This window comes from Phacochoerus africanus, chromosome 4 (assembly GCF_016906955.1).
Source record: "Phacochoerus africanus isolate WHEZ1 chromosome 4, ROS_Pafr_v1, whole genome shotgun sequence".
Taxonomy (NCBI): domain Eukaryota; kingdom Metazoa; phylum Chordata; class Mammalia; order Artiodactyla; family Suidae; genus Phacochoerus; species Phacochoerus africanus.
In genome coordinates this window covers 2,299,275-2,317,419 of record NC_062547.1, presented here as the reverse complement: position 1 = coordinate 2,317,419, position 18,145 = coordinate 2,299,275, and the positions used below count along the sequence as shown (strand labels likewise).

General features: G+C 52.1%; 1 long non-coding RNA gene across 1 annotated transcript; it reads right to left on the bottom strand.

Annotated features, from left to right (window-relative positions):
• Positions 1 to 3,696: 3,696 nt before the first annotated feature.
• LOC125124829 (uncharacterized) lies at positions 3,697 to 17,069 on the bottom strand. The gene is made up of 3 exons (XR_007134325.1): positions 16,877 to 17,069; positions 8,705 to 9,015; positions 3,697 to 4,381 (listed from the first exon to the last, which is right to left on the bottom strand). It is a non-coding gene; the product is annotated as an uncharacterized LOC125124829 (long non-coding RNA).
• Positions 17,070 to 18,145: the final 1,076 nt, after the last annotated feature.

Genomic DNA, 18,145 nt, shown 5'->3' with positions numbered 1-18,145 from the left:
AAAGTTGACAGAACACTGTAAACCAGCTCTAATGGAAAAAAAATAAAAATCACTAGAAAAAAGAAAAGGAAAGAAAGAAGGAAACAATAGCACAGCCTTGGGGCAGAATCCTGGTTCCCCCTCAAGGGGCACATAGAATGACAGATGCATTCTATACACATAAGAGAAAAGTTATATTCCTTATGCTTCTTTTAGAAAGGAATACTTGAAAACTCAACAGCTTGGTGTCCTTCCTGGTCCTTCTCCCTGGCTTCATTTCACCCTAAACACAATCACCCATAAGCTAAAGATTAGGCATCCTGAACACGATTGCCTGTGAGTTAAAGACAATTAGCACCTGATTTTTTCAGGAATTTACCTAGTTCTAATCTCTGATCAACATGTCCTCTTCCCAAGTACTGTTATTCTAGGCAATAACCCAGAAAACCACCTTCGCAATCAGACTGAGATCTCCTGACACCAGCTTTGATGGCAAAGATTTTCCCCTAGAGATGGAAGGATGCATTTTTCCCCCAATCCTGGTCCCCATCTGAAAGCTTGTTTTTCCGCTTTTTACCATAAAACTCCCCACAGTTCTCCCAAGGAGGCACAGTCTTTAAGGTATTAGCCTGCTGTAGCCTTCTTTGCCTAGCAAAGCCATAAAAAATATCTTTTTCTCCTTCACCCCAAACTCTGTCTCTGTTTCTATTCAGCACTAGTGGACAGAGGCTGGGTTTTGGCAGCAATAAGGGTCATCTACCAAAAACAACAACTTACGTCACATATAATGGCAAAAACTGGATCCTCCCCCTGGAATTAGGAACAAAACAAAGAAACCTAGTCTTACCAACTTATTCAACATCATCCTGGAAGTCCTAGCCATCCCAGTGAAAAAGAAATGAAAATACATAGACTGGGAGTTCCCATCGTGGCTCGGTGGAAACGAATCTCACTAGTATCCATAAGGATGCAGGTTTGATTCCCTGGCCCTCGCTCAGTGGGTTAAGGATCCGGCCTTGCTGTGAGCTGTGGTGCAGGTTGCAGATGTGGCTTGGATCTGGTGTTGCAGTGGCTGTGGTGTAGCCCAGCAGCTGTAGCTACGATTCGAACCCTAGCCTGGGAACTTCCATATGCTGCAGGTGTGGCCCTAAAAAAGCAAGCAAACAAACAAACAAATAGACTGGAAAGGAAGAAATAAAACTGTCTTTACGCACAGATGACCTGCACAGAAAATTCTAAAGACTCTACAAGAGAAATCTGTAGACCTAATGCACAAGTTTGGAGAGACCTCGGCATGAGAGGCACTAGAAAGACCATAACCGGAAAAGAGAAATGTTTTAAATAACATTTATAATTGCCGCGAAAAACCAAACACTAGGTATAGATGTACAGAAAACGCACTGGATCTGCATGTTGAGAATGCCAAGACTCTGAAGGAAGAACTCCAAAGACGAATGAAAGGAGAGGTGTACCATGTTCATGGATGGGAAGAGACCCAACACAGTAAAGGCATCGGTTCTCCTCAGGTTGATCTGCAGACTGACTGCCGTTCTAAGCAAAATCCCAGAAAGACTTTTCGTAAAGGTAGACAAGCTGACTTTGAAATTTACATGTAAAGATGTAAGAACGAGAGCAGCTTACACATTTTGAAAAAAGAATAAAGTGTGAAAATCACATTACCCAACTTAAAAACTTACTCTGAAGTTGCAGCAATGAAGACTGTGTGGTCCTGGGGAAGGACAGGCGCAGAGATGGACAGAACAGGTCAGAGCCCAGAAATAGACCCTCAGGCATGTGGTGAACTGATTTTGACAGGGTACAAAGTCAGTTCAGAGAAAGGCGTCTTCTCAGCAAATAGTGTGGGAGCGACTGGATTTTCATGTGCAAAAATATCTTGATCTAAACCTCATAACTTAGGCAAAGGTTAACTCAAAATTGGGCATAGGTCTAAGTATAAAATATAAAATGTTTAGATTAAAACATAGGGGAAAATCTTGCCAACCTGGAGTTAGGAAAGGAGTTCATAGATTTGACAGGAGAAGTAAACTCCATCAAAGGTAAAAGCCTGCATCCCGATGTTCGCAGAGCTGACAGGAGGGAGGCTCGGAAAGCAGTCCGGCAGCATCTGGTAAGATTGAAACTGTACAGAGTCTTTGACCCAGAACGTGCTCTCTGGGAGTGAAGCCACCACCCCCCCCCCACCCCCCGGAAAGCAGCATCTATCCAAGAGTATGCATAGTGCAGCTGGCGCAGCATGGCTGGTGGTGGCAGAATCCGGACCACGTGCGTGGCCACGCAGAGAGTGCAGCTGGCACCCACTAGCACAGCCCTGGCACCTGGCACCGTGCAAGGCTGACCCCAAGCTCCAGGCACCAAGAAGCAGCAGGGGGCTACCTGGGCGAGGGGTGGTGATGGAAGAGGGGGAGGGGAGGCTCTGAGACCTTGTGTTGCAGGCAGCGACCCCTGGTGTGCACCCCAGGAGTGTACAGCTCTCGTGGACCCACACGGGCACAGAGGATCTGCCAGGAAACACGCTTTTTGGCCAGGGTGCAACTGCATGTGGAGGTGGGAGAAGGCACAGTGCAGAGCCCGCAAAGGGAAAAGAAGAGGCTGTGGCTTTAAAACCACATGAAAGAAGGGAGTCCCCAATGGGGCTCAGTGGGTTAAGAACCTCACTAGGACCCATGAGGATGCGGGTTCGATCCCTGGACTTGATCAATGGGTTAAGGATCACCCCGTGAACTGTGGTGTAGGCCACGGGTGTGACTCAGATCCAGTGATGCTGTGGCTGTGGCGTAGGCTGGCAGCTCTGATTGATTTGACCCCTAGCCTGGGAACTTCCATATGCTGTAGGTGTGGGCTTAAAAAAAGAAAAAAAGAAAAACCCACATGAAAGGAGATCCTGCAGGGCGCAGTTGGTTAAGAACCCTACTGCCTTGGCTTGGGTCGCTACAGAGGTGCCAGTTCTCCCTGCCCAGCGTGGTGAGTTAAAGGATTCCGTGTTTTGGCAGCTGTGGCGTAGGTGGCAGCTGTGGCTCGAATTCAGTCCCTGGCCTGAGAACTTCTACATGCCCCCCCCAATTAAATAGATTTTAGAAATAAAATAAAACCAGCTGAAAGACCACATTTCTGCATATCTGCACACTCACAGGTGTGGGGGGGGTGCACCTGCAAAGGGAAATGAGGAAAAGATGAGCCCCGGCCAGTCGAGGTGCTGCTCAGTTGCCTGATTTCAGCAGGGCACAGGGAACGCAAGGCCCTGGCTCTGAGGATGCTGCTGGGGGGTGGGGGTGGGGGTGGGGGAGGCGCCCAACCCAGACTCGCTGCATCACTCTCCCACCCCAGGGAAAGGCCGGCGGCAGAGCTGGGACCTGCCCTGCGTGCTGTCCAGAGAGACCTCAGGTGTGGCATCCAGCATCACGTGCGACGCGGCGCTGGTCCTTACCTTCAGTGACCGTGGTGTGGCTGGCTGCACGGACGGGAGCAGATGGTGGCACCGAGCATGGCACCGCGGGACCAGGTGATGCAGCCTTGCTGGCCAGAGTGAGAGACCTAGGCTCAGTCCAGGAGCTGGTGGAGTTCAAGACAGACAGAGAGAGACGAAGACAGACGGACAGAGAGACAGAGACGGGGGAAAGAGACAGAAGGACAGAGAGACAGAGACAGAGGGAGAGAGACAGAGAGAGAGAGAGACGGATGGACAGAGAGACACAGAGACAGAGGGAAAGAGACAGAGGACAGAGAGGCAGAGACAGAAGGTGTGGTGTCGGAAGAAGTCTTCTGTGACTCTGTCCCTTTGGAGTGTTATCGGGGGTGGGACTCGTACTGACCAGCTGCAGCCGAGCTTCCGGACACAGGGCGAGTGCCGGCTGCCCGCCCATCCCGGCTGGGTCTCAGCGCTCTCGACTCACAGGGCTCCCAGCCTCCTGCTGGGGGCCTGGCAGGGCCGACGCAATCCCTCGGTTTTCATCGGCACCTTCGACTCTGCAAGGATCAGAAACTCCAAAGTGACAGCTGGTCACGTGGTGCAGTGACAAGGATGTGTCCTGGCTGGCGTCTCTTCAGGACCTGCCAGCCTGCCCCAGGCCGGGAGCAGTCGGGAGAGCAGAGCTTGGGCCAGCACCGCCACGCATGCAAAGGTCCACGCGGGCAGAATACGTGGAGAGATGGAGAGCCTGGCGCCTCTGCTGGGACCAGGCCAGGCAGAAGTGAGCCGGGCACTCTGGCTGCCTGGCCCCTCAGCCCTCGGGGGCCTGCCTGTGGCTGAAAACTCACCTGCCCTGCAGAGGCCCCCAGACTCCCCTCACTCTCTCCAGGATTCCACGGTGTCCGGCGGCCTGGTGGGTATCACTGCTGCACATCCACGTGGCCGGGAGCCAGCACCGCAATCGGCTTTCTGCCCCTGACAAGACACGCGGTGCATTCGGAGAGCTCAGCGGAAGCCAGTGGTGACGCTGCGTCCACCAGACCCCCAGGCCCAGCTCTCGAGTCTCGGGTGAGCTGGCAGCCACCCAATCCTGTGACCTCATCTGAACTGATCACACCTGTTTCAAATTAGGTCACGTCAGGACCTGAGCATGTCTTTGTGGGGACACGATCAACCCAACACAGGGCTCTGCTGTCCTTAGTTTAGGGACAGGTAAGCCAAGGCACAGAAAGGTGAATCCAGTCTGAGGCCACACAGCCCCAGGCTCAGCCCCAGGTTCCCTCACCATCGGCAGGAGCCACGGCTTGTGTGGGGGAGGGCTTGATCACAGAGGAGCAGAAGGAGGAAATTTGGAGGGAGTGACGGAAGTATTGGGCATTTGGAGTGTCGTGGTCATTGCATGACTATTTCGTCAAAATTCATGGAGTCTTAAACCGAGAGGAGTCCATGCCATGTGGTTCCATTTACATAATGATTTCCAAGCCACGAAATTAATGTGTGGCGAGAAAAACCAGAGCACTGCGGAGAGGCCAGCTGGGAAGGGGTCTGACGGGACTTGGACAGGTGACTCACTGTCTGTAAATTTTATCTTTGAGAAACGCACAAGTGAAGTTCCCGTTGTGGCTCAGTGGCAATGAACTTGACTGGTATCCATTACGAAGCAAGTTTGATCGCCAGCCTCACTCAGTGGGTTAAGGATCCGGCGTTGCCATGAGCTGAGATATAGGTTGCAGATGAGGTTCGGATCTGGCCTTGCTGTGGCTGTGGTGCAGGCAGGCAGCTCCAGTTAGACCCCTAGCCTGGGAACTTCCATATGCTGCAGGTGCAGCCCTAAAAAGACAAAAAAAAAAAAAAAGAAAGAAAAAGAAAAAAGAAAAGAAAAGAGAAAAAAAAATTTCCCATTGAGGCTCAGCAGGTTAAGAACCTCACTCGTATCCATGAGGATGCAGGTTTGATCCCTGGCCTCGCTCAGTGGGTTAAGGATCCGGCGTTGCCACAAGTTGTAGTGTAGGTAGCAGACACGGCTCAGATCCAGCATTGCTGTGGCTGCGGTGTAGGCCGGCAGCTGCAGCTACGATTCAGCCGCTAGCCAGGGAACCTCCATATGCTGCAGGTGCAACAAAAAAAAAAAAAGAGAGAGAGAGAGAGAGACACAGAAAGTCAACACTGGTTCTGAACGAGACCCTTCAGATGTAGAAGCATTATTGGACCCTTCCACGTGACGGTTATGGGATCCACCCAGGAGAGGTTAGTCATAAATCAGTGTCAGTCCGGGTTTTGGAGCATGGAAGCTCCTTAAAAAGTTAAGCATAGAGTTTTTTATTGGATGCAGCAATTCCACTCCTCGGTTTATACCCCAGGTAACGGGAAACATGTATCCACACAAAACGCAGAGGTGAACGAACATTCGTGCCAGCACTGTTCACGACAGCCGTGAGACAGGACCGGCCCAGCCTCCTCCCCAGAAGAAAGGGCAAACAGACGCAGTAAGTCACGCAGTGAATATGATTCAGCCGTGAAAAGGAGCGAAGCGCTGACACACACCCACACCACGGATGAACCTCGACAGCGTTACGCTGAGCGAGACAAGCCGGACACACAAGAGTCTCCTCTTACAGCAGATGGCCAGACGGGCAGCCCCGTGGGACAGGAAGTGGACTACTTGCTGCTCAGGCTGAGGGTGGGGAGGGTTGGCAGCTTGGGAGTGACAGCCGGGGAGGATGGGGTTTCCTTTCGAGGGGCTACCAATGCATTGTGGTCAGGGGCACGCAGCTCCCAGACGGTACTGGAACGCCCTGGATGGTGCATTTAAACAGGCGAGCGGCACGGTATGTGACGTCCATCTCAGTAACGCTGTTACCAAAACACCAGTCCGAGGAACGCGTTGGCAGAACATGGAAGAAAATCGTGTGATCATCTCACAGACACGAAGAAAAGCCTTTGATCAAATCCAGCACCAGCTGATGATAAAAAGCCTCAGCAAACTGGAAACAGCAAACTTTATCTGACACCGAGTATCTGCAAAGACCCACGATGCACGTCAGACTTGATCAAATCCTTTTCCCTCCAGTTTATTGACAAGACGAGGATGCCCACCTGCACTCAGCCTGGCATTAGAGAGGTTACCAAGCACAGGCAAGAAAAAGAAAGAAATGGGCCAAAATGACACGGGAAAAAGTAACATTGCAGATAACCTGATTATATCTTTGCAGATAACCTGATTATATCTTTAAAAAAAAAAAAAAAAAGCCCCCAAACTCTATAATCTGGTAACATTAATGTGTGGATTTAGCAAGGTCCCTGGTTGCTATCAAAAGATCATTGCAAAATGAATATTTAAAAAATAATAATAACTTTTTTTTCTTTTTAAGGTTTCACCCACAGCATATGGAAGCTCCTGGACTAGGGGTCCCGTCAAAGCTTCCGCCACCATCAAACTCAAACCCAAACCCACCCTATGCCACAGCCGTAGCAATGCAGGATCGGAGCCATATCTGCGACCTCGAGGCCAGGGACCGAACTCACATCCTCAGACACTCCGTTGGGTTCTTAACCCACTGAGCCACAACAGGAACTCCTAAACAAAATTATTTATGGTGCCTTGGAATAAGTTTCAAAACAGTCAAATACTTAGCAATAAATTTATTAAAAGATCCGAAAGACCTTGACCCTGAAAACTAAAAAACATTGCTGAGAGAAATTACAGAAGGCCTAAATAAATGGAGAAACCTACAATTTTCATGAATCGGAAGAGTCAGTGACATAAAGACGTCAACTCTTCCCAATGCCGTCTTAAAGCAAATATGGGCTGGTGGGGTTTGGGTTTGGGTTTGATTGGACTTAGTTTTGGTTTAGTTTGGGTTTTGATTGGCTTTGATTTGGTTGGATTTGGTTTGAGTTGGGGTTGGTCTTGGCTTTGGATTGGGTTAGATTGGTTTGGTTTGGGTTTGGGTTTCATTTTGGTTTAGGTTGGGGTGGATTTGGGTTTGATTGGATTGGGTTGGGTTGGGTTGGGTTGTAATTGGGTTTAGTTGGCTAGCTGAGGGTTGGGCTGGGGTGGGTTGGAGTAGGTTAGGGTGGGTTTGGGTTGGGTGGAGACATGGCTGACGTTGAAGACTGAAGCTCTGACGTAGGTAAGAGGCCAGTGTTTCAGGGTGAAGTTTTATCCATAGGTTCTCAAAGTCAAGAAGACTGAAATGTGCACAGGGCCACCCTCTGGTCTCCTTTAGCCGGAAACCCGCTTTCTTTTCGTAAGTCTTTCCTTAGTCCCCTTCCTGATGTCACAGAGCTCGGCCCGGTTGCCGGGGGAGATGACGAGGCCTGACCAGGGGAGCCCTGTATGGACACAGACCCATTGCCTGGAGTGGTCCCCTCGATGAGGAGAGCAAGAGATGCAGGGTCCCCTTGATGCCGGCCCAGCCGCTCTACACCTGGCACCCTAAGCAGGGCCCTGACGGGTGACACTGTCTCCAAGGAAGGCCGAGACCAGGGGACCAAGGCGGTTGCTGTGCTCTGGGCTCAGGAACTCCCTCGCCTATAATTTCTTTCTTCTTTTTTTGTCTTTTCTAGGGCCCCACCCGCGGCATATGGAGGTTCCCAGGCTAGGGGTCTAATCAGAGCTGTAGCCACCAGCCTTACACCACAGCCACAGCAATGTGGGATCCGAGCCACGTCTGCAACCTACACCACAGCTCACAGCAACACCGGATCCTTAACCCGAGGAGCGAGGCCAGGGATCGAACCTGCAACCCCATGGTTCCTAGTCGGGTTCGTTAACCGCTGAGCCACAACAGGAACTCCCTCGCCTATAATTTCAATCCCAGTGTCTCTCTTCAATAAGAAGAAATCAAACAGAGAAGTGAGAAACTGCCAGGGATCTGACATTCTTCCTCCACTCTGCATCCTCCCCGCGCCAGGGGCCCTGAATTCACCCCTCACACAAGGAAGAGCCTGCCTGTGCCGTGGGGTCTGGGGGCGAGCCATCCAGGCCCGAGGGCAGCCGCCTGTGTAAAGCGCTCCTTTGTCCTACTACCTCATTTTTATTTTGCCTGATCTCTGCATAGGTATCTTTATGGTACCAAAGGCATTTGTGCAGGATATAAAAAGACTGGACCTGTGACGGCCAACCTTTCTGCCCTGCACAGTTTTTCAGGAAATGTTAGATGTTATTTACCCAGGCCAAAGGGTGTGGTGTGAAACCTCTCGTTTCAGGAAGAGAAGCAGAAGCCAATCCCGGAGAACCGAGCCCACGGAGCAAGGTTCTGAAAGCCCGCTAAAGACTTTCATTTGGAGACTTACAGTTACTCCGGTCCTGTAGCCGATGCAGACATCCTCTCAGGCTGGAAGGGTCTTTGGGGTCCCCAGGGTAGGACTTGGGGGCTCAGCAGAGACTGGTCAGATTCCCAGAGTCCGGTGCCCCTTACAGGCATGGCCGGACCTCCCGGGCCTGGGGGTTATGGAACCAGAGATAGGAGTTCCTTGGGATTGGAGGAGCTTCTCATGCTCAGTCTTCAGAAGACGTGGCTTTGATTCGGAGAACCCAATAGCAGTGTCTTCTGTACCAGACGTCCCCCCGGAGACTCTCGGAGGATGCTCTGAAGCGAGAAAGTCTGTGGAAGAAGCGAGTCAGTGACCTGGGTGGGCAAATAAAGCCAAACATGAGGGAAAAAAAGGAGCTCCCGCGCTGGCTCAGCGGGTTAAGAGCCCGGCATGGCGACTGTGGGGCTGCAGCTTTGATCCCTTATCTTGCTCAGTGGCACAGGTCGCAGATCCGGCATGGCGGTGGCCGTGGCCTACAGCTGCAGCTCCGATTTCGCCCCCCAGCCCAGAAACTTCTATATGCTATAGGTACGGCCCTTAAAAAAACAAAAAAGCCAAACATTGAGGATTATTTAAAAGAAGAGCAGGAATTCCCGTTGCGGCTCAGCGGTAATGAGCCCGACTAGTTTCCATGAGGAAATGGGTCCAATCCCTGACCTCACAACACTGAATCCTCCAAGTTTTCAGCAGAAAGGATGCCCTTGGAAAGGTAAACACCGCCCCAATCCGCCCGACTTCCAAACCAAAAGGCTCCCTGCACACATGCGAATTTGTGTAGCTGCAATGCATGCTACTCGCCTCCTCAGATACGTGGGAGAAACTGCCCCGGGATCATGCGCTGGGAGATGCTGAGACAGGGCTGGTGCGTCTGGTGGGTGAGCTCTGGAAACTGGGGACGGAGGCGACGAGGTGAGAGTATCACGGTGCTGGAGTTCCCATCGCGGCTCAGCCGTTACGAACCCGACCAGGATCCGTGAGGATTCAGGTTCCATCCCCGGCCTTGCTCAGTGGGTTAAGGATCCCACATTGCTGTGAGCTGGGGTGTAGGTCGCAGATGTGGCTCAGATCCCACGTGGCTGTGGCTGTGGCCTAGGCTGGCAGCTGTAGTTCCGCTTCAACCCCTAGCCTGGGAACCTCCATAAGCCCGTGGGTATGGCCCTAAAAAAAAACCGGCCGAGTGTCACGGTGCCTGGGTGAGGATGCACAGCTGCAGCAGAGCGCCGCTTCAGATCCCTCCCCCGCCTCCACACCCCAGTGCCCTTGGACCCAGGGAATAAAGGAAAGAGTCTAGTGTCCTGCCGAGGAGGACGGGTAGGTGCTGCATTGGTTGGGTGGAAGGGATGCTGGGGAATCACGGTGGGAACGAGAGGAGCTGAGAGCCCTGGGCCGGGGTCCTGGGAAGCGGGAGGGGATGCGAGCCTGGGAGACGACAGAGTCGTGGGAGAGGAAGTCCTGTGTCACTTGACCCGCCAGTTCCAGATGAAGGCAGCCCCTGGCAGGGCCGCCGCTGAGCTCGTGGTCCCCAGGGCCCAGGCTTCACGCCCAGCCCCTGTCCAGGCCTGAGCCCCAGCCCCCGACGCCTAGCAGTGCCGCCCCGTCCTTGCGGTCGGCTGTGAACTGTGCTGGACGGCATCCTGGGGCTTTGTTCCTCTTCTCACTCCACTTGGGGGCCTCAAGCTGTTCATCGTGCCTGCAGTCTCACACACAGACACACACACACCCCCAATGCAAAATGGCACGACTGTGTGGCATCCGCAGCCCGCTGTCAGTCCGACCCTCTGCTCATGCGTGAGCTGTTTCTGCCTGCCTTTGCCTCGTCCGTGTCTTTGTCATCAGCCGGAGCAGCTGCAGCCTCTGTGGGCCTGTGCGGGGCTAACTCCGCAGTGAAGAAGCAGCGCCCTCTTGTGGCGGGTGGTAATTATTTCCTCCATCAGGGACTTGCTGTGGAGGCTGCCTACCCTGGTCCAGGCATCTGCAGGCATCCTTCTTCATCTGTGGTCCGGCTCAGAGCCCTGGAGCCCTGCTCTGGGCCCTGGGGTAATACTGTGCTGCTTCTGATTCTTGCACTTTTGCTTATGACTGATTCTCATTTATAGCTGATTCTTTTTTTTTCTTTAATTAACTCTACCATTTGGTTAGCAGCGACTTTTTTTTTCTTTGCGACAGCATGCAGAAGCTTGATGTGGGATCTCAGGTCTCAGACCAGAGATCGAACCCAGACTGCAGCAGTGGAAGTACTGAGTCCTCACCCCTAGACCACCAGGGAGCTCCATCATTTGGACATGACACTCTTTTTTTTTTTTTTTTAATGGCCGCACCCAGAGCATATGGAAGTTCCCAGGCTAAGGACTGAATCTGAGTCTCGGCTGCAGCAATGCCAGATCCTTTAACCCACTGCCCTGGGATAGGGATCAAACCCCCACCTTCACAGCGGCCCGAGCCACCGCAGGCAGACTCTTAACCCACTGAGACGCGGCACAGACTCCTGTACCTGATTCTTAAAGAGACGTATCCCAAGCTTTCCTCTCCACGTCTTTCTTCAGGACGTCTTGACTCCGCGCACCCCATCAGCCTGTATCTGGTCCCCGAGCTCAGGTGCATCAGTTCCCCGCTTCCCTCTGAAGCCCCTGTGTCGCCTTCCTGTCCACTTACAACCACATTTCCAGCAAAAACCCATCATTTCTTACCTGCGGGCTTTCGCCCACAGACATTCTGGTCTTGTCAATCAACCAAGAGCGCCTAGAAATTATACTTTCGTTCATGTAAGAAATACGCATTGAGCATCTCAGCCGGTTCCAAGCACTGTTCCAAAATTAGAGCTGCCGCTCTGTCCACCCTCTTTATCCATAAGCCCGGAGGCTGGCTCCGTCCTCTGCGGGGCAGCCGTCCATCCAAACTCCTGCCCACGTTACACACACTATGGATCAACGACGGGCACAGCATCTTGGAAACGAAGCAGGTGGAGAGACTGCTCTCAGGAGGGTCAGGAGCGTGGGACGGGAGGAGAGGGTGGAGGTATAAGAGAGGACAGGGCTCTTTTTAAGGCATCTCGGCACTGATCTTGTAACCTTTAATGGCACTCAGAAGCAACCCGCACGCCATGGTTTGGGAGTAACGGCATCCAGGCAGTGTGGATGAAAAGCCGATTAACTATCAGGTGAAGAAGAAGGAGTTTTATTTGAGCCGAACTGAGGACTATAACCCAGGAAGCAGATTCTCGGAAGCTCTGAGAAGTGGTCCACCTGCTCGTAGTCGTAGGCACAGAGTCCTATACGTTTTTTGAGACAAAGGATCGTACATCAAAACGACAGGCTGATATTTCACACAAAGCTCCCAAGGACACCTCGTCCAGGGAGCGCATCTGAAGCAAGCAGAGGGTCTCCAGGACCCCCCCCCCCAATTTGGGAAATGGGGCTACTCTTTTTTTACTATTTTTAAAGTACAGTTGACTTACCATGTCGTGCTGGTTTCAGGAGTACAGCAAAGTGACTCCGTTACACACGCGCGTACAACCATTCCTTTTCAGATCCTTTCCCATTATGGCTGTGACAGGATTTTGAGTATAGTTCCCTGTGCTGCACCGGAGGGCCTTGTTGGTTGTCTATTTTTTTTTTTGTCTTTTTGCTATTTCTTTGGGCCGTTCCTGCGGCATATGGAGGTTCCCAGGCTAGGGGTCCAATCGGAGCCGTAGCCACCGGCCTACGCCAGAGCCACAGCAACGCGGGATCCGAGCCACATCTGCAACCTACACCACAGCTCACGGCAACGCCGGATCGTTAACCCACTGAGCAAGGGCAGGGACCAAACCCACAACCTCATGGTTCCTAGTCGGATTCGTTAACCACTGCGCCACGACGGGAACTCCCTGGTTGTCTATTTGTATGCAGGAGTGTGTGCATATGGATCCCAACTAACCTGCTAACTTATCCCTCCCCCACCTTCTTCCCCTTTGATAACTTGTTTCTTTTCTATGTCCATGAGTCTACGACTATTTTGTAAATAAGTTGACTTGTATTAAATTTTTAGATTCCACGTGTAAGTGATATCATGTAACATTTGTCTTTTTCTCTGTCTGACCGACTTCCCTTCGTATCATTATCTCTAGGGCCATCCGTGCTGCTGCAAACGGCATTAGTTCATTCTTTTTCATAGCTGAGTAGTATTCCATTGTGTGTGTGTGTATACATATGGCTGTGTATATATCCATATCATATCACATCTTCTTTATCCAGTCCTCTGTCGATGGACATTTAGGTTGTTTCCATGTCTCGGCTGTTGTAAACGGTGCTGCTATGAACACTGGGGTGCAGGTATCTTTCCCATGTACGGTTTTCTCCATTTATATGCCCAGGAGTGGGACCCCTGGGTCGTAGGGTAGATCCACTTTTAGTTTTTGAAGGAACCCCCGTACTGAAAGACTATTATTCCTTTAAGAAGTGGCACCGCTAGTGCCAAAAGGAGGGCAAGACACTGGTCTTTATGGCACCCACCTCTGAGGCGCTCTGGTCACTGTGCGATGCTCAGGCACCTGCCCTTCAGGGAGGGAGGGAGGAGGCCCAAAGGGACACACAGAATTTCATGTTTAATTTTTTTTTTGTCTTGCCTTAAAATGGAGACTGTATTCCATCTGTAGGGAGGCCTCTGCCCTGGACCTTCTGGCTCTCCTTCACTCACTGGACAATGGGTGGCTTTCGGGAAGGAGGCTTTGCAAGTGGGGGCCCTCGGGGGACCTCTCTGGAGAAGAGCCAGTCCCTGGGGAATTTTCTGGGGGAACATAAGCCACGTGAGAACCAAGGAGACAGAAGTTTGACCCATGGGAACCGGAGGGGCCTGAAACTGGACCTCTTCTGCTTTTGTGGAAAGAACCGCCCGACCGCCCGGAGCCAGGGTCCCTGCAGCGTCCCCGCAGCCTGGCCGTGATTCAGCGCCCTCCCCGCCCCCCGCCCTCCCGCGCCTTCCCAGAAAGCGCCAGATGTTTAAACCGCAGCTTTGCCCCTGCCCCCTCTCTTCTCCACTCAACCGCCCGCCTGCCTTTTACAACATATTCAGTTATTTTCCTCGGCGGGTCCCCAAACAGCACGATTTTTACTGAAAAGGAAAGGCCCCCCCCCCTTCCTGACTTAGCTCCTGTAAAAGCCACAACAACCAGCCAGGGGACAGAAACGAGAGATGAGCCGACAAGAGAAGCAAGCAGAAAAGGCATTTATTGAACAATTCCTTGCACGGTCTCAAGACCATTTCAAGTTCATGGCCCGGAAATAAAATTCACGGAAAGAATTTCTCACACACGGTCCATCCAAGCAGTCTTTGCTGTTATTTCCCTGGAAGACGCACGGAATCTTTAACGCACATCTCTCAAGCAGAAATTGTTCCAGGTACACTTGACTCCGAGGAGCTCAGCATCCCTGACTTTCCCACCAGAGGTGCAGGCACCACGGAAAACGCTGTCTCTGCCAGTTTCCAGAGACTTTTTTTTTTTTTCCGAACTCAAATACTTTGCTATAGATCCCAGTCTCAAAATGCAGGTCATGAGCATAGAAACAGACTTAATACACAGGTTTTTTAACATGGAATCATTTACTTTAAAATAATAACATGTACGCCAGCATCGGCACTGAAACTTTAGATTATTATTATAATTTTTTTTTTTTTTTTGCCTGCGCCCCTGGCATATGGAAGTTCCTGGGCCAGGGATCAAACTCGAGCCTCGGCAGCCACCTAAGCTGCTCCAGTGACAGCGTCAGAGCATTCATCCACTGCGCCACAGCAGGAAGGCCTGAAGCCCTAATTTCTATCGCGAGTGGGCTCCTGCTTGCTTTCTTCCTTCCCTCCCTTGGGTGAAAGCTGCACCCTCCGACGCCTGGAGCCTCTCCCGCCTCTCCCGCGAGCCACATCTTAGTGCAAATCCAGCTTCTCTGTCGGGGGTGAGACACAGCCGTTCCCAGCTGTCTCGGGATGAAAAGACAGCCACTGGCCGCTGGCCTGGCCGACCGCCTCCGGCAATGAGTGTCCCTCGGCATTGGGGGCCCTCTGTCACCCACAGCCCCCTCGCCGCATTTTTCTCCATCTTTGATGCCCTTCTTGGTGGGGAGACAGGTTGATTGCTGTGTCCACGGAGAACGTCTCCGAGGGACTCTTTCAGGGCCTTCGTTAAGCCCCGTGCGCCTTCTAGCTGCTTCCCTGCCTGTTCCCGAGCCTGTGAGTTGTCTGCCCTGGGAGCCTCGACCCGGTCAGAGCAAATAGCGCTCCTGAGCCACGGGGTCTGGCCGACCGCCCTCTGGTCCAGAATCATCTCGAGCATTGTTCGAAAGCCCGTCTTCCAGGCCACACCGTCCTGTAGATGAAGAAGAGGAGCCAGAGGCCCAGGTGGTCACCCTCGGGACCTGCCGGTGGCTGCCTGGGGCCTGGGGCTGCCAGGCTCCGGCCGGGTGGCTCTGGCTGCAAAGAGCCCTCCACTTACCCCAGTAGGCCTGAAATGTCACCATGTCCTGTGTGGGCCATGGCAGGAGGGTGACAAAACACATCCGAGTGTCCACAGTTCTCACTATGGACCTATTACAGTCATGATGCTAGTAATAAATAAATAATGTGGAAAATGGGCATTAACTATAAAATTATAATAATTATTATTATTCTAAATTCAATGTTATATAATTATAATTTTATAATTTACACATTAAAACCTCTATGTTTATATAATCTTTTTTTTTTGTCTTTTTGTCTTTTAGGGCCACACCTGTGGCCTATGGAGGTTCCCAGGCTAGGGGTCCATTCGGAGCTGTAGACGCCGGCCTACACCACAGCCACAGCAACTCGGGATCCGAGCCGCGTCTGTGACCTACACCACAGCTCAGGGCAACACCAGATCCTTAACCCACTGAGCGAGGCCAGGGATCCAACCCGTGTCCTCATGGATGCCAGTCGGGTTCATTAACCACTGAGCCACGACGGGAACTCCTGTTTATATAGTCTTAAACAATTATATGAAAATAATATAATAAAGACTATTATAATCAATTATATGGATTACCAATCAATTATATATGTATATTGATTATACAATTGAACATAATCGAATATGATATAAGTGGTTATATAATCAATGACAGCCCGTTCAATAAGTGGTCCTGGGAAAACTGGACAGCCACATGTAAGAGAATGAAATTAGAACACTTCCTAACGCCACACACAAGAATGAACTCAAAATGGATTAAAGACCTGGATATAAGACCAGACACTGTCAAACTCTTAGAGGAACACAGAGGCCACACACCCTCTGATGCAAACGACAGCAACATCTCAGATCCTCCTCTTGGAGTCATGACAGGAAAAACGGAAATAAGCAAATGGGACTTAATTAAACTTAAAAGTTTCTGCACAGCAAAGGAAACCCTAACCAAAACGAAAAGACAACCCACAGAATGAGAGGAAATATCTGCAAAGGAATCGACTGACAAGGCATTAATCTCCAGAATTTATAAACCCCTCCTACCGCTCCACACCAAAAAAGAGAACAGCCCCATCAAAAAATGGGCAGAAGATCTAAGCAGACAGTTCTCCAGAGCAGACATACAGACGCCAAAAACACACGAAAAGATGTTGAGCATCGCTCGTGATTAGAGACCTGCAGGTCAAAACCACGCTGCCGTACCACTTACAGTGGCCGCAAGAGTCAGGCCGGGATTTCCCATCCACCTGCCACCCTCCCGTGGGTGACGGGGTTTGGAAGTTAATTCTCACAGTGTTAAGGGCACCAGGGTGACTGGAGCCGGTAGGGTGGTCCCCCTCCACCCCTCTTAGGAAAACACCGCCCTGCAGGGGAAGATCCACACTTGCTCTTTCCCCCGTTTCCAACTTTTGATTTTGTAGTTGTAGTAACTGAGCTTCAGTGACGTGGGCGCTTAAGAGCCCAGTCCGCCCCCTTCCCAAGGATGCCTCTAGGCGATCCCATGACGTCTCTCAGCGCTGTTTCCCTTGGGCACTGCCCAGGCTATGAACAGGTTAATGACACCCGCATGCACGCAGGCACCCCCTAATCTGGCCCCGACCCCACGTCTCCTGGCAGCACGGTCCGTGACCTCTGGTTGTCCTCCCAGAGGACGCCTCGCACTGCCTGCCCCTCCCCCACACGCAGACCCCTTCCTGCCCAACCTTCCACGGAGGGGGAAGCCGTTCGTGTCTCCGCTTCACGTCTGTCTCAGTTTCCGTTGTGGGTCCTTACACCCCAGGCTCGAAGTTCCTGGAACGAGCGAGTCCATCAGAGCTGTCCCCTTGGGGTCCTGCTTCCTCTTTCCATCTCAGCCCCTTGGGATTCCCCCAACGGGACAGGAAGCACAGCCATGTACTTAAAATGATGCCTGTTGTATATTTTTTTAACCAAGAACTTCTAGTGGTTTTATAATCAGAAGTTTTCCGGCGTACCTTGTCCAGCGATGACTACTTCCAGAAGTGAAAGCCCGCCCCAGAGTTTTGGGGAGACGTCAACGCTGTCAGCAGGAGGGGCTGATGGGGTCTCTCCTGTCGGTGACAGTCTGCCTTGGCCTTGTGCAGGGTGAGCCGGGTCTGGAGCCCAGGGTCTGGAAGCACATGCTCCCCAAGGACTCTCGCTCCTTCTCTTGGACGGTCCCTCTGAGCCCCCCCGGAAGCCAACACACCAACCTAACCGTGAGCAAGGCCTACCCCTCTTCCTCCTCTGTCCCCTCGTCTAGGCGACCCCTGTGGAGCCCTGCACAGTGAGCTGAAGTTGAGGCTTTGGTGGCGTGTGGGTCTGCGCCACACGTTCGTAAAATCCCCTGGACCCCCTGAGGTCCAACCCCAAGGGCACCTGTCCGTTGAGGATGGACGGCAGCCACGCCTGGCCCACATCACGACTTGGAGGCTCAGGATGGGCAGTCCAGGCACATGGGCACCTGAGGTCCTGTGGTCAGGCGCTCAGTGTCCACCAGGGCCCGAGGGCACCCAGGGCACTGCTCAGGTATCGGTAAGTCCCTAACACAGAAGGCACAGCCTTGCTCCAGAAGCCTAGGGCTCTGCCCCGCAGTTTCCTTCCCGGACCCCGCCTAATACAGGCAGAGGATTGCATCTTCAACCTGTGACTAGACGCTGCCCACTGTCTCCTGAGCCCGTCCACTCCCGCCAGCGGCGGGTAAGGACTCCCTTGTCCGCATCTTCCCGGGAACTTGCATTTGGCGTTTGGTCTCCTGAACAAGTTGGGTCTGAAACAGGATCCCGCTGGGACGACGATTTGCTGCGTTCCTGGCGAGGCCGGGTGCGCTTTCCTCTGTAAACAACTGGGTCTCCTTGTCCGTGAACCCCTCGCATATCTTGGCCATTTTCCGCTGAATTGGCTTTTTCCCCATTGATGGGCAGGAATCCTTTTCACCTCTTGTGAATTGATTTTCATTGTCAATCTCACACCCC